Source organism: Leopardus geoffroyi, chromosome E2 (genome assembly GCF_018350155.1).
Source record: "Leopardus geoffroyi isolate Oge1 chromosome E2, O.geoffroyi_Oge1_pat1.0, whole genome shotgun sequence".
In the NCBI taxonomy this organism is placed as follows: Eukaryota; Metazoa; Chordata; class Mammalia; order Carnivora; family Felidae; genus Leopardus; species Leopardus geoffroyi.
In genome coordinates, this window is record NC_059335.1 from 37,075,799 (window position 1) to 37,096,492 (window position 20,694).

General features: G+C 37.9%; 1 long non-coding RNA gene across 1 annotated transcript in view; it reads left to right on the forward strand.

Annotated features, from left to right (window-relative positions):
* The first annotated feature begins 13,617 nt into the window (after positions 1 to 13,617).
* The window catches only part of LOC123579251, a 113,581-nt gene continuing 106,504 nt past the window's right edge, over positions 13,618 to 20,694 (forward strand). The window contains exons 1-2 of the long non-coding RNA XR_006702698.1: positions 13,618 to 13,721; positions 20,079 to 20,191. This is a non-coding gene — a long non-coding RNA (uncharacterized LOC123579251). The remainder of the gene's footprint in view (positions 13,722 to 20,078; positions 20,192 to 20,694) is intronic.

Here is a 20,694-nt window from a genome sequence, read left to right on the forward strand (position 1 = left end):
AAGAAGATAAGTTTTTATTCTTATAGACAATATGAATTCTAAGTCTCTTAGCATCATTTGTAGGAATGCAGATGACTGGATAAATCACAAAACTAGAAAGCACTGAAATATACTGGTTTGCCTAGGTGTGGGGATATCATAGTCCTTTATTAGACTCCCACTGCCCAAAATGGTAGCCATTAGCCACATATGACTGTTAAATTTTTAATTAAATTAAGTTTAAAATTTAGTTCTTCATATGCTCAAGTCACATTATATAGTTACACATTATAGTTACAAGTCATATTATATTATGGATAGTAGTGACCATACTGGAGAGTGCAAGGATAGAGCATTTATATAATCACAGAAAGTTATATTGAGCAGTGTTACTATAGACTTTTCTTAGGACCCTCCTAACCCTATACGTATGCTGTTCCCCATGTCTACTGTATCTTTGCACTGCCTCCTTTAGTTTTTAGGATGTTTTTGTTCATATTTAATGCAAGACCAGTTTACACAGAGAAATCAACTTAATGCCCTTTCATCTCCTAATGTCAGACTTGGAAGCCTGTTGGAAATGATGGATTTTGACATTCTTTATTCTCATGGGATTTGTTGGTCTCCCTGCACTTACACTCTGTAGAGTCTCAGTTCTGGGCCTGCCTTCCATGAAATGATATGAGCCACATGTCTCGTGGAAGTCACTTTCCTGCTGTTACATGTCCCCTGCTGTAATCCTGCTCTTGGGCTCTTCTCTACACATTGCACGGTTAGCATGCACCTCTTTAGGCAGAAATGTTTTTTACCTACAAATCATGGTCACTTCCATCACACCTCACTCCAGTCTAAAACTCTTAGTTAGCTTCCGATTTTTCCTAGAGAAAAAACAGTGATATCTAACATATATTGAGGGCTTTGCTTTGTGGCAGATGCTGTTCTATTTGATTATATGGATTACCTCTTTCAATTCTTAAAACAATCTTATGAGGTAGTTATTATCACCTCCCCTGACTGTGACAGCAGATGTGACTGAGGAAACTGAAACAAGAAGTAGCTGTCTCAAGACTGCACAAGCCAATAAAGTGGCACAGCTGGTATTGGACACTGAGTAGACTGGTTCCAAGAGTAAGCAATCAGCTTGGCGGATTTGGATTGCCTCTCTTAGTGGCTAGCATATGTAAGTCACTGTGCTTCAGTCCATGAGGTATCAGCCCAGAAGAGATGGAGTTTAAGTTTTGCAGCTCTCTTGCTTGGGGCTAGGGGAGACTAAACTAGATACAAAGTTTAAAACTTAATGTTTTCTTCCCTATATCATCCTTTGTTATTTAGCCGGTTCAGGCATTAAATTATGTAGGAATATAGCAAGCCATATTCATGATGTTATATGTCATGCTCTCTTCTAGACACTAAAGAGTTCCAAAATGTACGAATTACAGATGCACATAGTGTAATGAAATGCCAAGTAATGGAATCTCAGTTGACCATACCCTCAAATGACTGGGATTTTCTTAAGCACTGCTGCATTTTGCATAAATAGGAATTTCATTGTATGACAAACTCTATTGCATGAAGCCCATTTCCTTTTAAATGTTATTCTCTAAGAATGTGGCAGCCTGGCATCATGCAGGCAAGAATAAAGCCCCCATTAACTACTGTGCCCAAAGTTTCATAGCTGTGGCATAACAAGCTTTAGAATTTATAGAACAATTATAGAATTATAGAACAATCAAAGCTTTATATAACTGCCACCAATGCTAGCTTTATCACCACAGGTGGGATTTTAGGAAATGCCAGAACTACTATTGTATATGATTTTTAAAACGTTTTGTTGTTGAAGACTGGAAGACGGTGAAGTAGTAGGAGGATCCTAGGCTTGCCTCATCCCTCAAACACAGCTCGATAAATATCGGATCATTCTGGACACCCAAGAAATTGATCTGAGAACTGACCAAACAAACTGCACAACTAGAGGGAGAAAAGAGACCACATTGTGGAGGCTAGGAGGTGCAGAGAGGTGATTTGGGGAAGAAAAGGATCATAGGTGCCATGGAAGGGAGGGAGCCCTGATTGTGGAGAGAGGAGAGACAGAGACAGAGAGAGAGACAAAGAGAGAGGAGTGCACAGGGGATCCCACAAGGAAAACACTTCTCCAAAGCCATTGACTGGGAAAATGAGAGGAGCTGATGATCATGAGTTTTTACCTCAAGTGGAACTCAAAGACTGGAGTTTAGAGATCTGCGCCATGGCTGGTTTTGAGCCCAGCAGGCGCTACGGTACTCCTGTGGAGAAGGAGGTCAGAAGTCCTGGAGCAGATGGCACGATCTGAAGATCCTTTGGGGCACACCAGAGAGATAGTTCCCCTTTCTTGGAGTACATCTGAGAGAGGTGACCTTGCCTCTCTGGGGACAAAGAGCCAGCAGGCACCATTATGCTTTCCTGCCCCTCAGCACAAGTGCAGGGATACCTGCTCTTTACTGCACTTTACTCGAAACTCCAAGCTCCTGTGTGTTGGTGTGACTGTCCCTGTGGGACAAACCTGCACCAGCCCCAGTGTAGCAAGACACTCCCCTAGATGTCAAGTGTGGTTATACACCACACCAGGTCCCTGAAGCTTGGAGTTTTAAAACACAGACAGCCTGCCTGGTATAGAACACAGGTGCACTGCTCTGCCAGATGGGCAGACAGCCCAGACACAGACAGGGTAAATGGCAGGGATCTGAGGGACACCTGGGACACACAAGGGGAGAGTGTTCACTTTTTTGGGAGGGCTTCCCAGACAATGGCGGGATTAAACTCCCCTCTCCAGGGATGACAAAGAGGGCTGGTGCCATTCCCCTCCCCCATCCCTCAGCATAACCCACCTAACTTTAGTAAGCAGTACAACACCAAGAGTGATAGCCTAAACCACTTACACCAAGCCCCACACCCCTGCACTCTGCACTCTTCACTCTGCAGGTGCTTCTTTACTAGGGTAAGTGTGCATAGTAGGGAAGATGCTAAAAGCTGGTGGGCCCCTCCCACAGAAGACCAGAATAACATCCCCTGAATGTACAGATTTCTACGGACCATAGAGTGCTGCAAAGCTTCAGCTCTACTGGAAATAGCATCAAGTCTCTTTTATCAAGCAGACAGACCAGAGCACATCTAGTTAAATCTCCCCATACTCTGGCCAAGATCCAAACACTCTTTACCACAGGCAAAGAGAAACTCTGCAAAGGACTGACCTGAGGGAAAGAGCAGTGAAAACACAGTAGCCGAGTGCATGCAGCATATGCCAGAAATACTTACTTAAGTGCCAGGCCCTTGATAGTATATGACCTCTTCTTAACAAAACCATCACTCTCGAGCAGGAAATATAGCAGGCTTTCTTAACACAGAGAAGAGGACAGAGACCTAGACAAATTGCCAAGATGGAGGAATTCATCCCGAAGGAAAGAGCAAGAAAAGGTCATGGCCAGGGATCTAACTGAAACAGATAAAAGTGATATGTCTTATCCAGAATTTAAAACAATCATAAGGATACTAGCTGGGCTTGAGAAAAGCATAGAAGACAACAGGGAGTCCCTTGCTACAGAGATAAAAGACGTAAAAGCTAGTCAAGCTGAAATAAAAAATGCTGTAACTGAGATACAGAACTGACTGGATGTAATGACACAAGGATGGTAGAAGCAGGGGAATGAATGAGTGATATAGAATATAAAATTATAGAAAATCATGAAGCTGAAAAGAAGAGGGAAAGAAAAATAATGGATCATAAATGTAGACTTAGGACACTCAGTGACTCCATAAAACCTAATAACATTTGTGTTACAGGAGTCTCAGAAGACGAGGAGAGAGAAAAGGGGGCAGAAGGTTTATTTGAGGAAATTATAGCTGCACCTTCCCTAATCTGGGGAAGGAAACTGACATCCACATCTAGGAGGCACAGAGAACTCCTATCAAAATCAACAAAAGCAGGCCAACAAGACATATTGTAGTAGCATTTGTAAAATACAGAGATAAGGAAAAAAATCCTAAAGCAGCAGGAGAAAAGAAGTCACTAACTTATAAGGAAGACAAATAAGACCTCTTTACAGAAACTTGGCAGGCCAGAAGGGAGTGGCATGATGTATTCAACATGCTGAATGGGAAAGATATGAATATTCCATTCAGCAAAGCTGTCATTCAGAATAGGAGACAAAGAGTTTCCCAGACAAACAAAAACTGAAGGAGGTCATGACCACTAAGCCAGCCCTGCAAGAAATATTGAAGGGGGACTCTTTGAGTGGGAAAAAAAGATCAAAAGCAACAAAGACTAGAAAGAAACAGAAAATCTCCAGAAACAATGACTTAAGTAATACAATGGCACTAAATTCATATCTATCAATAATCACTTTGAATGTAAATGTACTAAATTCTCCAATCAGAAGACATAGTGTGTCAGAATAGATAAAATAACAAGATCCATCTATATGCTGCCTACAAGAGTCTCAATTTAGACCTAAAGATACATGCAGATTGAGAGTGAGGGGATGGAGAAAATTTTATCACTTAACATTTATCAAAAAAAAAAAAAAAAAAAGCCGGAGTAACCGCATTTATATCAGACAAACTAGATTTTAAACCAAAGACTGTAACAAGAGATGAAGAAGAGCACTATCTCATAATAATGGAGACTATCTAACAGGAAGATCTAACAATTGCAAATATTTATGCCCCAACTGTGTAAATCAATTGATAACAAACCTAAAGAAACTCAGTAACACAATAATAGTGAAGACTTTACCACCCTACTTATAACAATGTTTATAGCAACATTATCAAGAATAGCCAAACTGTGGAAAGAGCCCAAGTGTCCATCGACTGATGAATGGGAAAAGAAGAACACACACACACACACACACACACACACACACACACACACACACACGTACAATGGAATATTACTCAGCCATAAAAAATAATGCAGTCTTACCATTTGTAATGATGTGGATGGAGGTGGAGTGTATTATGGTAAACATAATAAGTCAGAGAAAGACAAATACCAAATGATTTCATTCATACATGAAATTTAAGAAACAAAACGGATGAACATGGCAGGAAAAAAGAAAGGCAAACCATAAAACAGACTTTTAACTATAGAGAAAACACTGAAGGTTGCTGGAGGGGAGATAGGATGAGGGATGAGTAAATGAGTGATGGGTATTAGGGAGGGCCCTTGTGATGAACATTGGGTATAATTTGTAAATGATGAATCATAATTCTACTTCTGAAACTAATATTACACTATATGTTAGCTAACTAGAATTTAAGTAAAAACTTGAAACAAAAAATACTTTGTTGTTTCTTGTTTTTTGGTTTTGGTTTGGTTTGGTTTTGGTTTGGTTGGTTTGTTGGTTGATTTTGTCTATTTTGAGCAAAGTTTTCTCTCTATTCTAGTCCTGTGTACCATTGAAACCTATTTAAGCATCTGTACATCCAAAAAGTGCTTAAAACATGCCAGTTGCTTTAACCAGTTATACCATTCAGTCCTTAAAATATTCCTCCTTTGAGAGATGGGAAAATAGAGGCACACTATGGGGAAATAAGCTCCTCAAGGTGAAACAGCAGATAAATAGTGGAGCAAAATATTGGATTCTACTTTGTTGACCTGTAAGCATCCAATTCTATTCTCATGTCTTCCAGCAGATCTCCTTTGCCCATTTCCCTTCTTTTCTCTTCCAGAGTTGGTATGATGTAGTAAAAAGAAGGTCATGAATCTTGGCATTGGGGTGGCCTAATTTAGAATTAAGATTCTGGAAAAGTAATTTTTTTGCCTTATGGCCTCCCCCACCCATTGTAATTTAAGTTGAATAGCTTAATTTTCAATAAAATTATTAGAGAATAAAATAAGACACCCAGTGACAGGCAAAAAAGTCCAGTTCTTAGGTTCCTACCCTCCTTCTCTGCAGGTGGAGGCCCCCTCATGCAGTTTCCTTTCTCCTTTGATTAATAGCATTACGTTTCTACTTCATTCTTTACTATTCTCTTCTCTCCTGGCACTACCATTGTTTCTCCTGTCTCTCTTTCTTTCTACCTCTTAATAATGGAATTTAGGGGGGAAATTTTTCCTGTAATGTCTACTTCAGAACCCCCCCCTCCACTCCGCCATTTAATTGAATTGAGTAGAATCGTGAAGCATTTGAAGCATTTTAACCTTGAGTCTGTTTCTTCATCTATAAAATTCAATAGGTATTCTCAAAGATCTTTCCCAGAATTTCCATTTTATAGTGTTGATGATATTTCTTTCAGACACTCTAGGCATTTATAAAAATTTATCTACAGATTCTATCCTAATGTTCCCACATTTCCTGACTTCAGTACCTTACGTTAATTTTCTAATCTTTTATCTACAAATGGCAAGTCATTAAACATTTGAAATGGAATTAAGCATCTTGCTCCATCACATTTCAGTTCTCCATCTGGCTTTTGCAATTGGAATTTACTGGTAAATGCAATTTTGAGCTTTTGGGGGCTGTGTGTGAGCAAGAAATACTGATGCCATCATCCCGCATGTCTGTATAACCCTGAACTTTGTGGTCACCATCATTTTCTGAGGAACAGATGGTCAAGAAAATAATCCTGAAATGCTCCCATCATGGTGGAGGAAGGGGAGGAAAAGAAAGAGAGAGATTGATTGATTGATTGATTTAGAACTATGCAATGCATTTGTGCATTTATAGGCTTGAAAAGAAAAATAAAGAGAAAGATAATCTCTGTCTTTTGAAGGAAAGCACAGTGAATACTTATAAAAGAGGCTTGAAGACTCAGAAATCGTTGGGAAATAACTTGTTTAAAGTTAAGGGTGTGAAAGAGGAGACTAGAAATGCCAAAATGGGAGATATGAAAGAAAGCCCATTCTTTAATTATTTTGGTTACACACAAATCTGTACTCCCCAAACATTGATTCTCTTTCATAACTGAAGTCAACTATGGGAATGATCTTCTAGGACTATGCAGCACATACAACAAGACGAGTGAGCACCTGAGTGGAAGTTCCAAAAATCCAAAGTACAAAATAAAAAACGACATGATTTGCCTTGTTATTTAATGGGAAACAATCTAACAATTGTGATTAGTAACAGAACGAAGTTTGGGGTGTTTTGGACCACTCTTGCTGTATAATTGACTACCCCCAAAATAGGTGGTTTAAAACAACTATTTATATTCTTGGGCATGAATATGTAAGTTGCCTGGTGGTTTACAGGCAACTAGTCTGGATGTGGTTGGGTGGCTGTGCTTCAAACTATGGGGACAGCTGGACCTAGCTCCTCACTCTATGGTGGACACAGACTTGGCCTGCATATTTACATATCCCACGGAATATCAGGTTAGCCAGAGTATGGTCTTATTCTAGCAATGACAGATGCCCAAGAGGGGCCGGAGGTAAAGATGTAATTAGTAAGACCTCTTGAGGTCTGGGCTTATAAAGGGCACACAGTCACTTCTACCCATATCTTATCATCCAAAGTGACTAGCTAGTTTTCTAGTTACAAATTGCTGTGAAACAAGTTAAACCCAAAATCTCTGGTGCAAAATAACTATTTTGTTGTTCTCTTAGATTCTGTTGGCTAAGTATTTGGGAAAGACACAGTATGAATGGCTCTTTTCTATTCTATGACATCTGGTCCTCACCTAAGATTATTGAAATGGATAATGACTTGACCAGTTGGTCTGGAGAATCCCTTTCCAAGATTACTTCTTTTTTTTTTTTTAATTTTTTTTTTTAACATTTATTTATTTTTGAGACAGAGAGAGACAGAGCATGAATGGGGGGAGGGCCAGAGAGAGAGGGAGACACAGAATCTGAAGCAGGCTCCAGGCTCTGAGCTGTCAGCACAGAGCCTCATGCAGGGCTGGAACTCACGGACCCGTGAGATCGTGACCTGAGGGAAGTCGGACGCTCAACCGAGTCACCCAGGCGCCCCCAAGATTACTTCTTCACTCATATGTCTGGTCTGGGTTGGGATGGCTGGATAGCACAATCAGCTGAGACTGTTGAACAGATTGCCTAAACTTGGCCTTTCCAGCTTTGGGTTCATTAGACTCCTTACATGGTGACTCAGGGTTTTTTAAACAAGTGTTTCAGAAAACCAGGCAGGAGTTGTATGACTTCTACTGATGTGGCCTGAGAAGCTACCCGGTATACCTTATAATATTTTCTCTTAGTTACAAACTAGTCACTAGGGCTGGTTCACATTCCAGGGTAAAGGAATTAGCCCTTGCCTCTTGATGAAAGGAGGGTCAAAGTTTTAATTTTTTTTTTATTTGAGTAGAGTTGACACACAATGTTACATTAGTATCTGGTATACAATATAGTAATTAAACTTCTCTAAATATGCTGTGCTCACCACAAGAGTAGATACCATCTGTTACCATACATTGCTATTACAATATCATTGACTATATTCCCCGGGTTGTGCCTTTTATTTCCGTGACTTACTGATTTCATACTGGAAGCCTGTATCTTCCACTCCTTTCACTGATTTTCCCTCCTCCAGTTCTCTTCCCACTGACAACCATCAGCTTGGTCTCTGTAGGTATAAGTCTGATTCTGCTTTTTGCTTTGTTTATTCATTTGTTTTTTTTTTTTTTTTTTTTTTTTAGATTCCACATAAGTGAAATTATATCGTCTTTGTCTTTCTCAGTGTTACTTATTTCACTTAGCATAATACCCTCTAGGTCCATCCATGTTGTCACAAATGGCAAGATCTCATTTTTTTTATGGCTGCATAATATTTGTGTGTGTGTGTGTGTGTGTGTATATACCACATCTTCCTTATTCATTCATCTATCAATGGACACTTAGAACATGAAAGATTTGTGTCTCTTTTAAACCATTACGCTGAGTCTAAATTTAAGTTACAGAAAAGTACATTTTTTCCTCTAGTGAAAGGGGTTGTAAAATCATGTGGTATAAACCATGGACACAAGGAGGTGAGAATAACCAAGGCTCATAATTCAACATCCATAAGGAATAGGTGAAAACTGACTGATGGCCATGGGGATGGTATCCAGGTGACATTTTCTCACATATAGTGGACATGGAGAAGACAATATAGTCCTCAAGAGAGGGATACCTCAAGGTCAGTTTATGGTTTTTAGATTAAAGCAATAAAAATCTGGTGTCCAAGTTCATGTAAGTGTAGTGCTAGGCAGAACACCTGAGAAAGAAGAAGTCTACTTATAAGGATTAAGCTCGGATGGTGTGATTAGTGCCATCAAGTACCAAATCTAAGAGAACAAGATTGAAATTAAGTCCTATTTCATCAATGAAGCTAAACTTACACTATTATCTCTGATCTAATACAACTGAACTCAGGAGCTGGAGTTTCTAGATCAATACATGGAAGTTATTAGTAATTCTAGCAAAGATGATACGGAAAAACAGAAGCCAATACTCTAATAAATTTTACATTTCTAGAAATATTTGAATAGTTGCAATACCAAATGGAGATTTGTTTATTGAATTTCAGGGTTATTAATTAGAATATCTGGCACCAGAATAGTTTATAAAATATCTTTCACAGTATTTCAGATACTGGAGTCTGCTCAAACCTGTTTGTGTCAAAAGTTACCTACTTTATAAAAAAAGTAAAAGATGAAAATACTCAATGATATTTTTATCTCCTTTAAAGGAAATATAAATTATTTATTCATTTAAACATATGTGTATTCTCCCTTCAAATTAATAAATTTTCTTCACTAATGGAGTACTCCAAATCAGATTTAGTAGTAGTAATATGAAAACTGAAGTATCAAGGGACCATAGAAATTCTAAACCTACACTTACAGAAGCCAAAAATGCCAAGAATTTATTGTCACATACTAAAACAAGAGGGTTTTAAGGCTCCCTTGCCAAGGCTCAAGGATATTTGACTAATTTACTTAAGTCTTTTTTTTAATCCCTCTGACACAAGCAGGTCAGGCATTAACAGAGATTAGCTGTGCAATCAATGTTTTTGGTTGGAATTTCCAAAACAAACACCATAAATAGTTAATACATATAAAGGTACATTGGTTTAATAATTATTATTTTAGTTCTAAATTAATTATTAAATCTTTATAATATTTGTGGTGATTATGTGTATTTCCAAAAATATATCTGTATTTTTTGTATGATGTTCACACAGGGTTCCTCCTATCCATTAGGTATCCTACATTAATCACCAGTGACCTTGAGGAAAAGCTTGCCCTGACATCAATGTTTTGGTTCTCTGAAGCATAGAGAACTGAAATATATCAGTTTCTTTTTAATTTTTTTAATGTTTATTTATTTTTGACAGAGAAAGAGACAGAGCGTGAGGGGGGGAGGGGCAGAGAGAGAAGGAGACACAGAAACTGAAGCAGGCTCCAGGCTCTGAGCTGTCAGCACAGAGCCCCACGCAGGGCTTGAACTCACGGACCGTGAGATCATGGCCTGAGCCGAAGTCGGATGCTCAACACACTGAGCCACCCAGGCGCCCCGTCATTGTTTTTGTGACTGAAAATTTTAGTCTTCTTGGTATTCTGTTGATTTAAATGCTGCTAAATACTTAAGTTGCAATTCAAATACCCATAGCTCCCAGAATGGATTTTTGTTCTCCAAAAATGGAAATGATGCAGTGTGTTTGTTTTCAACAACCATGGAACTTTCCTTATGCTTGTTCATGACACTTAGCACTTTGTGGCTTCAACTGAGTTTTATTTGACAAGCTTTCCCTACCACATATAAGTAAACTCTCTATTTTCCATAGAACTGATTCCATGAGCTTATATGTGGGACGTGATAAATAGATCATAAAAAATAGTTTTGAATTAAAATTTTTTTCTTTAATGTTTATTTTTGAGAGAGAGAGAGAGACAGCATGAACAGGAGAGGGCCAGAGAGAGAGAGAGGGAGACACAGAATCTGAAGCAGGCTCCAGGCTCTGACCTGTCAGCACAGAGCCTGACACGGGGCTCAAACTCACAAAACTGCAAGATCATGACCTGAGCCAAAGTCAGACGCTTAACTGACTGAGCCACCCAGGCGCCCTGTAATTTTAATTAATTCATATATCTATCACTTCTTCTGATGAACAAAATGCTATACACATTTTCCCAATGGCATCTTGAATGCATACATAGAAATATAAAACATCTGCTTAAGATGTGAACATTTTACTGTATATAAAGTAGTCTCAATTAAAGTAAATAAATACTAGGTCATATATTAAACCGGTGTCTGTCTCTTAACGACGTATTAGCCATAGTAATGTATTTTTTATTTTTTTATTTATTTTTAACATTTATTCATTTTTTGAGAGTGAGAAAGACAGAGCATGAGCGGGGAAAGGGCAGAGAGAGAGGGAGACACTGAATCCAAAGCAGGCTCCAGGCTCCGAGCTGTCAGCACAAGGCCCTACACAGGGCTTGAACCCACGGTCTGTGAGATCATGACCTGAGCTGAAGTCAGACGCTCAACTGACTGAGCCACCCAGGCGCCCCTAGCGATAGTAATTTAAAACTAGGCCTTGAAGACCTTTGGCTCTGATGCCTTCATTCTGTGCTGCTTCTTGATTTACAAAAGAAATGTAATCTAGGAAAAAAGACATATATAGAGATACAGCAATAACTTTCTGTCTCAGAGTTGCATCATTTTGTTCCTCCATATCAGTTGTGTACTTGGTAGATTTATCTTCCGAGGAGATCTTTCCAAAATGCAGACACCAAATTACTGTCTCTTCATTATCTTCAGTGTAACATTTATGCTCTCTAGGATGGCATATACAACCTCCAAGTTTATAGCTACAATTTCTGTTCACTGGTCACCCCTTATTCTCCCACACCTCTGAGCTTCTTTGCATATGTTGTTCTCCCGGAAGCTCCTTTCTGATTCTTGTGTTTTATTCTCCTCACCTTTCAGATCTAGCAGCATCTTTTCTAAAGCCTTCTATGAACTCTTCTACACTTTAGTCTTTTACAAAGACTTTTCTTTCCCAGGAATCCCAGAGTACCGATGACATCATCGTGCTACCAAATGTATTAATGTAATAGTTTAAAGCAATTTATATGGCACTGATACCTGAAAGATAAAAAAAAAAAATATTGGTAACTATTTCTTTTTAATCATTACTAAGTACATACTCTGTTACTCGCTTACAGAAGTATCTTCTTTTTTTTTTTAATTTTTTTTTCAACGTTTATTTATTTTTGGGACAGAGAGAGACAGAGCATGAACGGGGGAGGGGCAGAGAGAGAGGGAGACACAGAATCGGAAACAGGCTCCAGGCTCTGAGCCATCAGCCCAGAGCCTGACGCGGGGCTCGAACTCATGGACCGCGAGATCGTGACCTGGCTGAAGTCGGACGCCTAAACGACTGCGCCACCCAGGCGCCCCTAGTATCTTCTAATTGTTCATCTGTTACCCCTGTAAATCTTAAGTTTATCAAAGATAAAGCTATCTTTAGCAAGCGTGCAAAATATGAATAAAAGAGGTGATTAGTCACAGTGTAATACTTACAATGTTATTTTATTTGTTTGGAAAATTCTCATATGTTTTTGAATGAGATTTTATATTTGAAGAAGCTTCTATACACAAATTGTATCTTGGTTCAGGTGTAACACTTTGTATAGTTTAAGGAACTTCTGATTATAAATCGTGTACCTTGATAAATAATGTATATTGGTTACAATTGCAAGCATAGTCTTTTCTCCAGGGACACCAACAGCTAAATTACTTAAGACAAAATATAAGTAGAAGGGTATTGTTATTGCTCCTAGCATCCTTTTAAGAAGTTATTTGCAATCTGGTAAATGCTTACATTTCTGGACCGTGGTGAGAATTTTTTATTCCTGTGGAATCTGGGAGTCTGTTTATAGTGTATGCACATCAGTGTTCAAAGTATTGCAGTTCACATGCTTTGGAGAGGATGGTGCATGATGATTAAGGACAAGGGCCTGGAGTAAGACAGCCTGGCTTTTAATCACAGCTCTCTGATGAGTGTTTGACCTTGGTGAGGTTACTTAATTTATGCTTCAGTATTCCTGTGTATAAAATAATAATAATGCTAGTATCTGTCTTATTGCATCTTTGTGGGACTTGAAGAAGCTTTTGTGACTGCACCACATACCATAGTGCTTCTCACACAGTAGGCATTCAGTAAGTCCTGATCCTCATTTGTATTATATAATGATAATAATGGACTCCCAGTCATTCCCCGAAGACAGAAGCCATGTATCAGCCAATCATCGGGTACCTGATAACATCCAAACAACTACCCCTCTCTAACTCAGTCCGATTTTTTATTTCTTCTACCCCCTTCCATCTTCTCACCATCCTTGCTTGTCTCAAATCATTGTGGTATATATAAAACGCACAAGTGTCTAAAAAGAGTTTAGACTTCACACTCTTTTCACGTCCCTTTTATCCCTGAGATTTTATAATAGAGAACAGGGAACATGGTTTCCCATAAACAAAGTCAAGATTTTTGTGTTTTTTAAAAAAATTCTATTTTCTTGTTTATAGCAGGATGAACTTCCACGTAGAGATATTGAGACTTAAATAGTTACAAGCTTGTGCATGCCATTTTAGAAGAAGCCCAGATTTTTTTGTGCATTTGCCTACAAGCTGTTTGCTTTCTTCTCTTTCTTCCAGCTGGAAGTCACTCATGATCCCTTTCAGAAGGAATTGTCAGCACAAACAATGCAGATTACAAGATGAGAAAATCCAAAACAAAGCATATGCACAAACCTCCCAGGTACATATGTTTCAAAACTAAATCTTTTCATTTGTAGTTTTCTGTACCCAAAGAGTGATTTTTACTTGTGGTTCTCAAGTACTTTGAATCTGTATCATGTGAAAGCAGGCCATTTGTGGGAATGTAGAACTCACTGGCATGATTTCTATTCCTTTGATACTACCTCATGTATTTATCATCCAAAGCTATTCAAGGAGGAGAATGCCATACCTGAACTAAGTTCCTTGACCACTAGAGCATATGAGCTGACATAAAAAGTGAGGAAATAAATGAAAATGAGAGACTGAGTGACAGAGTCTGTCACAAAGTCTTAAGTTTCTGGGGGATGCGTGTGGTTTTAAAAATAAGATGATGGTTCTAGTCTCAAGAAGCCTGTGCTAAATCTGAGAATGAAACTAAGCAACAAGAATACCCAAAGAAGAATTAGAGGAGGTTAGCTGGGCCTATAGGATGCACAGTAAAAGCTAACAGGATCCAGCGAGTATGCTAAAATCCTGTCAGTGATGACAGCTAATATGTTTAGAACAGTTACTATGTGCCAGGAGCCTTTTCATTTTATCCCAACAACACCCTGAGAAGGAAGTTACAACTTGTATCCCTTCCTTGTATATAGGCAAACTCATGCACAGAGAAATTAAATATGTACCCAAGTTCACACAAATTCTACAGAATAGAGCCAAGCTGTTTATCCAGCTGTGTTGTCTCTAGAACCTGCACTTTTAATGGTGATACATTCATTTTCACTGGGAAGAACAAGAAAAAGTAGAGAGGAAAGTGGAGAGGAGAAAAGTGAGCCTGAGTGTATATTCTCCATCTATCTAGCATTCACGTGTAACATAACTCTCATAAACTATAGAACTTTAATTATGGAATATATTTTTTGTTAACATGTAATTATATAAAGGCGGAGAATAGTTATGGAACATGAAGTGGGCCACTGTTGTGCTGAACAATAGACCAGAAAAGGATGGTACAAAAAGTAGTAATATATTCTTTGCTTCTCACTTTTCTGGAGCAGGTATTGGGAAATAGGTCTTCAAAATTATGATCATTATGTATGACTGTGTGAATAATCGTCACTTTAATAATAATTGTTTCTTTTGACACATTCCCATAGTTAGGTTAGTTTCCTCTACCATATACATTCATATCATCTTTATAATTTATACTTATCATAGCTATCATTCCTGTGTACAACTTCTCTCTTTAATTGCCTCCTAGATTAGACTCTTATTTTATAAAGGTGGGGACTTCTTCACTGGCTTTTAGCTTAACATTATGTCTCCTATATATTGATGCACAGTAACTATCCAAGTAAATATCCTTTCCATAGGTTAAGAGGACAGGTTTGATTTTCTGATTTCCAAGCATAGAACTTATTAGAAAGAGCAGTAGTAGACTCTGTCATATTTTTATAATGAGGAGAGATGACTGATGCGAAGGAAAAAGACAGGCAAACCAGAAGAAAACTAACATAAGAATGAAAAGAACAAAAAATAGAAATTGAACAGGAATGTTAGACTAAAGCCTTGAGCCATCTAGTTAAAGGAATGAATAGTGTTGTGTGATTCAGTAGTCCTTACTCCATTAATTTCTTGCTTGTTTATCACAGATAGTGATAAACCTGATGTGCACTTCTGCTATTTTGACATAGTAATAACATCTGTCGAGCACATTGTCTCTAAAAAGTTTAAATTTGACTGTTAATTGATATTTACCTGGGTATTTCTAAGTGTACAGATATTACATATAGACTGTTACACACATGAATGATTCTGAAACATAGCTGTTAGGAACTAGAGTTCTTATAACTTCAGTGCCATGATGTGAAAACAGTGTAGTCTGTGTGCCTACTATATTCTCTGGGCTTCTGTCAAATGGGGAGAACAGGTTAATAGAGTAGGGGTGAGAATTTAATTGTATCATGCGTCTATAGCAATAAGAATGAGTGTATGATGAGGGCTCAATCAGTGCTTTAAGATTGTTTTATTGTTTTTGATATTATCATCTTGGTTTTAGTATTTAGTAGACCAACAGCATCAGCTTTGAGATCAAGAAAATCAAAATTTAAATCTTTTAATCTCTTTCTAAACTTGAATCTTACCTTTGTGAAATAATAACATTGACCTTACAAGATTGTTGTGAGGAATAAATGAGCTTCTGTATACAAACTAATTGTGCCTGTCACAATGGAAGCACACACACATTTATATACTTATATTTATTTTTTATATTCATAAAATATTATATTAATAAGAGTATATATGTTGTGGATAAAATAAGATATATTAGTTTAAACACCATATTTTTGCTAGATTCTTGGGCTTTTCTTTTTCTGCAGTATTTTAGTTGTGCATCCTGTTTGTTTTCCTGGGTGCCTAATGGGCATAATAACTATACAGAAAAACAAGCAGACCTCAAAAACTACCCTTGATGTATATTTTATATTCGAAAATAGACAGTAAAAAGAAAACTCTTTTATTGTCTTCTGTCTGTCTGTTTCTGTCTTGATACATTCAAATGCTGTTCTTTTACAAAACAAAACATATCATTGAATGATTGTCTAAAACAAATGGTTTTTCTTGAACATTAATTGGGAACATTGCTGGCAAGAAAATTCAACATCAGAATGGCCTACAGACAGAGACATTTCCTTATTTGTTCCCCTGTTCAACTGTAAAAATATGGCCTGTCTGATACATTTTTATAGAGTTGGTTAGGAAAACTTTTTTTACATGAGCTACTGGCCCTTCAGGCAGAGGGACGTGACAGGTAAAATATCCTATGGGCAGAACATAAATCAATTAGCATGAAACGAATACCTATTATGAATTAAGCACAATGTTAACCCTATAAACATGAAGTTTATGTGATTCATGCACATAAGGATTTTTAGTGTCATGGGAAAGACTGGTATGAACAAATAGTCAATAGAGGCAGTGAGCTCAAGAATAAATACCTTGGTATTACACAGTAAGAAGAACATAATATCTCTTACAGGTAAGTAGTGTATTTCCACAGAAGTAAGTTGACTTCTGGGCTGGACTTTGAATATATCCTTATTGATTATTAGGTGTAAAGACTGGGAATAGGCCATTGAATGGATGAGAAACATCATGTACAAAGATTCAAAACCTATGTGGAATGGCATGGTAGGTTTAGACAACTATAAATATTGTTAACTCCCCAATTTTAGAGTATTAGGATAAGAAGAGAAATGGAAGGAATTAAGGCTAAAACAAGAATCAGAAACTTGAAATGTCTTTGTTCAAGCTCTGGTGACTGGAAATCAAGGACGATATTTAAGCAAAAGAGCATTATTTGCATATGGGTTTTGTTGTAGTTGTTGTTTATTACAAAAAGTTGTATTTTCTTTTTTAAAAAGTCTTATTGAATTTTTCACATAAATAGAAAAAGTTGTATGTCCATTTTTTTTAAAAAACAGTTTTATTGAGGTTTTCACATGAATAGAAAAAAACAACCTTAAAATTCACATGGAGACACAAAAGACCTCAAATAGCAAAGCAATCTTGATCAAGAAGAACAAAGCTAGATGCACTATACTTTCTGACTTCAAATGGTATTATAAAGTTACAGTAATCAAAACGATATGGTACTGGTATAAAAGCAGATAAATAAACCAATGGAACAGAAAAGAGAATTCAGAAGTAAACCTATACATTTACAGTCAACTGATCCTCAAGGAGGAATACACACAATGCAGAAAGGATAGTCTTTTTTTTTTTAATTTTTTTTTAACGTTTATTCATTTTTGAGACAGAGAGAGACAGAGCATGAATGGGGGAGGGACAGAGAGAGAGGGAGACACAGAATCGGAAGCAGGCTCCAGGCTCCGAGCCATCAGCCCAGAGCCCAACTCGGGGCTCGAACTCACGGACCGCGATATCATGACCTGAGTCAAAGTCAGTTGCTTAACCGACTGAGCCACCCAGGTGCCCCAAGGATAGTCTTTTCAATAAATGGTGTTAGGTAAACTAGATATCCATATGCAAAAAGTTGAAATTGTACTGGTCTCACACACACAAAATTCATTTCAAAATGGATTAAAGGATTAAGCGTAAGACCTGAAACCATAAAACTCCTGAAACAACAACAACAAAAACAACAGCAGCAGCAGCAGCAACAACAACAACAACAAAACAACAACAACAATAAAAAAAACAGAGAAAATCTTAACACTGGTCTTGGCAATAATTTCTTGATATAATACCAAAAGCACAGGCAACAAAAGCAAAAATAGACACGTTGGATTACATCAAAGTAAAAAGTTGCTTCAGAGAAAGAAAATAGCAAATGAAAACGTAACGAATGGAATGAGAACAAATATTTGTAAACTATAAAGGGTTAATCTCCAAATATAAAGAACTCATACAATTCAATACCAAAAATACAAATGATCTCATTAAAAATGGGCAAAGTACTTAAATAAACACTTTCAAAATAAGTTCAAATGGCTACTGTACATGAAAAAGTGTTCAACATTTCTTTTTTACTTATTTATTTTTTTAGTTTTCTTTATTTTTGAGAGGCAGAGAGAGACAGAGTGCTTGTGGGGGAGGGACAGAGAGAGAGAGAGAGAGAGACACAGAATCAGAAGCAGGCTCCAGGCTCTGGGCTGTCAGCACAGAGCCTGATGTGGGCCCGAACTCATGAACCGTGAGATCATGGCCTGAGCCGAAACCGGACGCTCAACCGACTGAGCCACCCAGGCACCCCTCAGCATTTCTAATCATCCGGGAAATGCAAATCAAAGCCACAGTGAGATAGCACTTCACATGTGTAAGAATGACTGTAAGAGAAATAGTGATGGTCAGGAAGTATGGAAGAGGGAATTCTTGTACACTGCTGGTGGGAATACAAATTAGTAGAGCTATTTCAGAAAACAGTGTGGAGATTCCTCAAAAAATGAAATATAGAGGGTCACCTGGGTGGCTCAGTTGGTTAAGCATCTTATGGTTCCTGGGATCGGCTCCTGCCTTGGGCTCTGTGCTGACAGTGCAAAACCTGCTTGGGATTCTCCATCTCTCTCTGCCCCTCCCCCGCTTATGCACGTACACTCTCTCAAAAGAAATTTAAAAAGTGAAAAAATGAAAAATAGAACTACTCTATGATCTGGTAACCCCACTTCTGGGCACATAACCAAAAGGAACTGAAAACAAGATGATAAAGAGATATTGTCACTCCCATATTCATCAAAGCATTACTCATAATAGCCAAGATATAGAAATAACCTAAATTTCCCTTACCAGAAGAGTAAAGAAAATATAGTATTAGATTACATATACAGGGGAATGTTATTCTGTCCTAAGAAGAAAAGGAATATCACATCTATGTGATAACATGGATGGAGCTAGAGGGCATTAATACTAAGTCAGAGAAAGACAAACACTGTATGATTTCTCTTGTAGGTAGAGTCTTTATTTTTATTTTTTTTTAAGTTTATTACAAGGGAGGGGTAGAGAGAGAGAGTGAGAGAGAGAATCCTAAGAAGACTACGCACTGTCAGCACAGAGCCTGATGTGGGGCTCAATCTCATGAACCATATGATCGTGACCTGAGCTGAAATCAAGAGTTGGACGTGCAACTGACAGAGCCACCCAAGTGCCCCTGTAGAATCTTTAAACAACCAATCTCATAGAAAGGGAAAACAGATTGATGTGCCTAGAGACTGGGAGAGAGGGAAATGGGGTGACGTTGGCCAAAGGGTACAAAATTTCAGTTGAGCAAGATTACATTTTACATGTACAGGAAGTAACAATAGTTAAGAATACTGTGTTTTATACTTGATTTGTACTTGAAATCTGCCAAAAAGATCTTAAGTTAAATATCATCACACACACACACACACACACATGCATGAACACACACACACACACACACACACACACATACCATACACAGTACACAAACACATGCACAAAACTTTGGGCATATTAATTAAGTTGATTGCAGAGATCCTTTCATAATTTATATGTAAGTCATATGGTTTTTTTGGTGTTCAGATTTTTTGTTTTTGTTTTGTTCTTTTATTTTCATTGAGCTATGAAGTATAACTGCAGCTTTTTGACAAACTTACCCCTGGTTTTATAAAAAACTATCCTTGGTTTCTTTCTATAGGAAAAACACAGCCTTCCCAAGTAAAAGCAGAAATACAGCACTGGTTAAAAACAAAGAGTTTGGAATCTGGCTAATGGGGATTTTTGTCACACACAGGCTAATTCACCTACTCAATCTTAAAAAAGGGGAAGAGGTATCTTAGTCCATTTGAGCTGCTAAAAATATCTACCATACAGTGAATGGCTTATAAACAACAAGTATTATTTTTTTTTCTCACAGTTCTGGAGGTTGGGGAGTCGATCAAGATGCCAGCAAATACGGTGTGTGAGAGCCTACTTCCTGGTTTATAGATGGCCATCTTTTCACTGTGTTCTTTCTGCATGATGGAAGAGGTAAGGGAGCTCTCCGAGGTATCTTGTAAGAGCACTCCTCCAGTGCCGTCATGACTTAACCACTCACAAGGCTCCCCACCCCCAAACACCATCATTTTGGGGATTAGGTTTCAACATATGTATTTGGAGGACTGGGGGACACAAACATTCAGTCTGTTTTAATAATAATTATCTCTTCCTACTCCATGTCTAGATCTTTCTCATCACTCAGGTCTCACCTTCTCAGGAAAAACTTCCTAACCTCTGTACATAATTACTCTCTGCCTCACAGTCAGGGCTGGCTTCATGGACCAATGCAGTTGTACAAGGCCTCACATTTAGAAGGATCCTGTACTTGGGATTTAGTGTTCTGCATTTGCCAACTTGAAATTCCTAGTAATTTTACTTTTGAATTTGTATTTTATAAGTGAAATCCAATGGGTCAATGGAGCACGTACCCAGGCTTGGAACTTTAGCTTGCACAGAGTATCATGTCACAGCAATGCTGTGGGATGGTTTTTTGA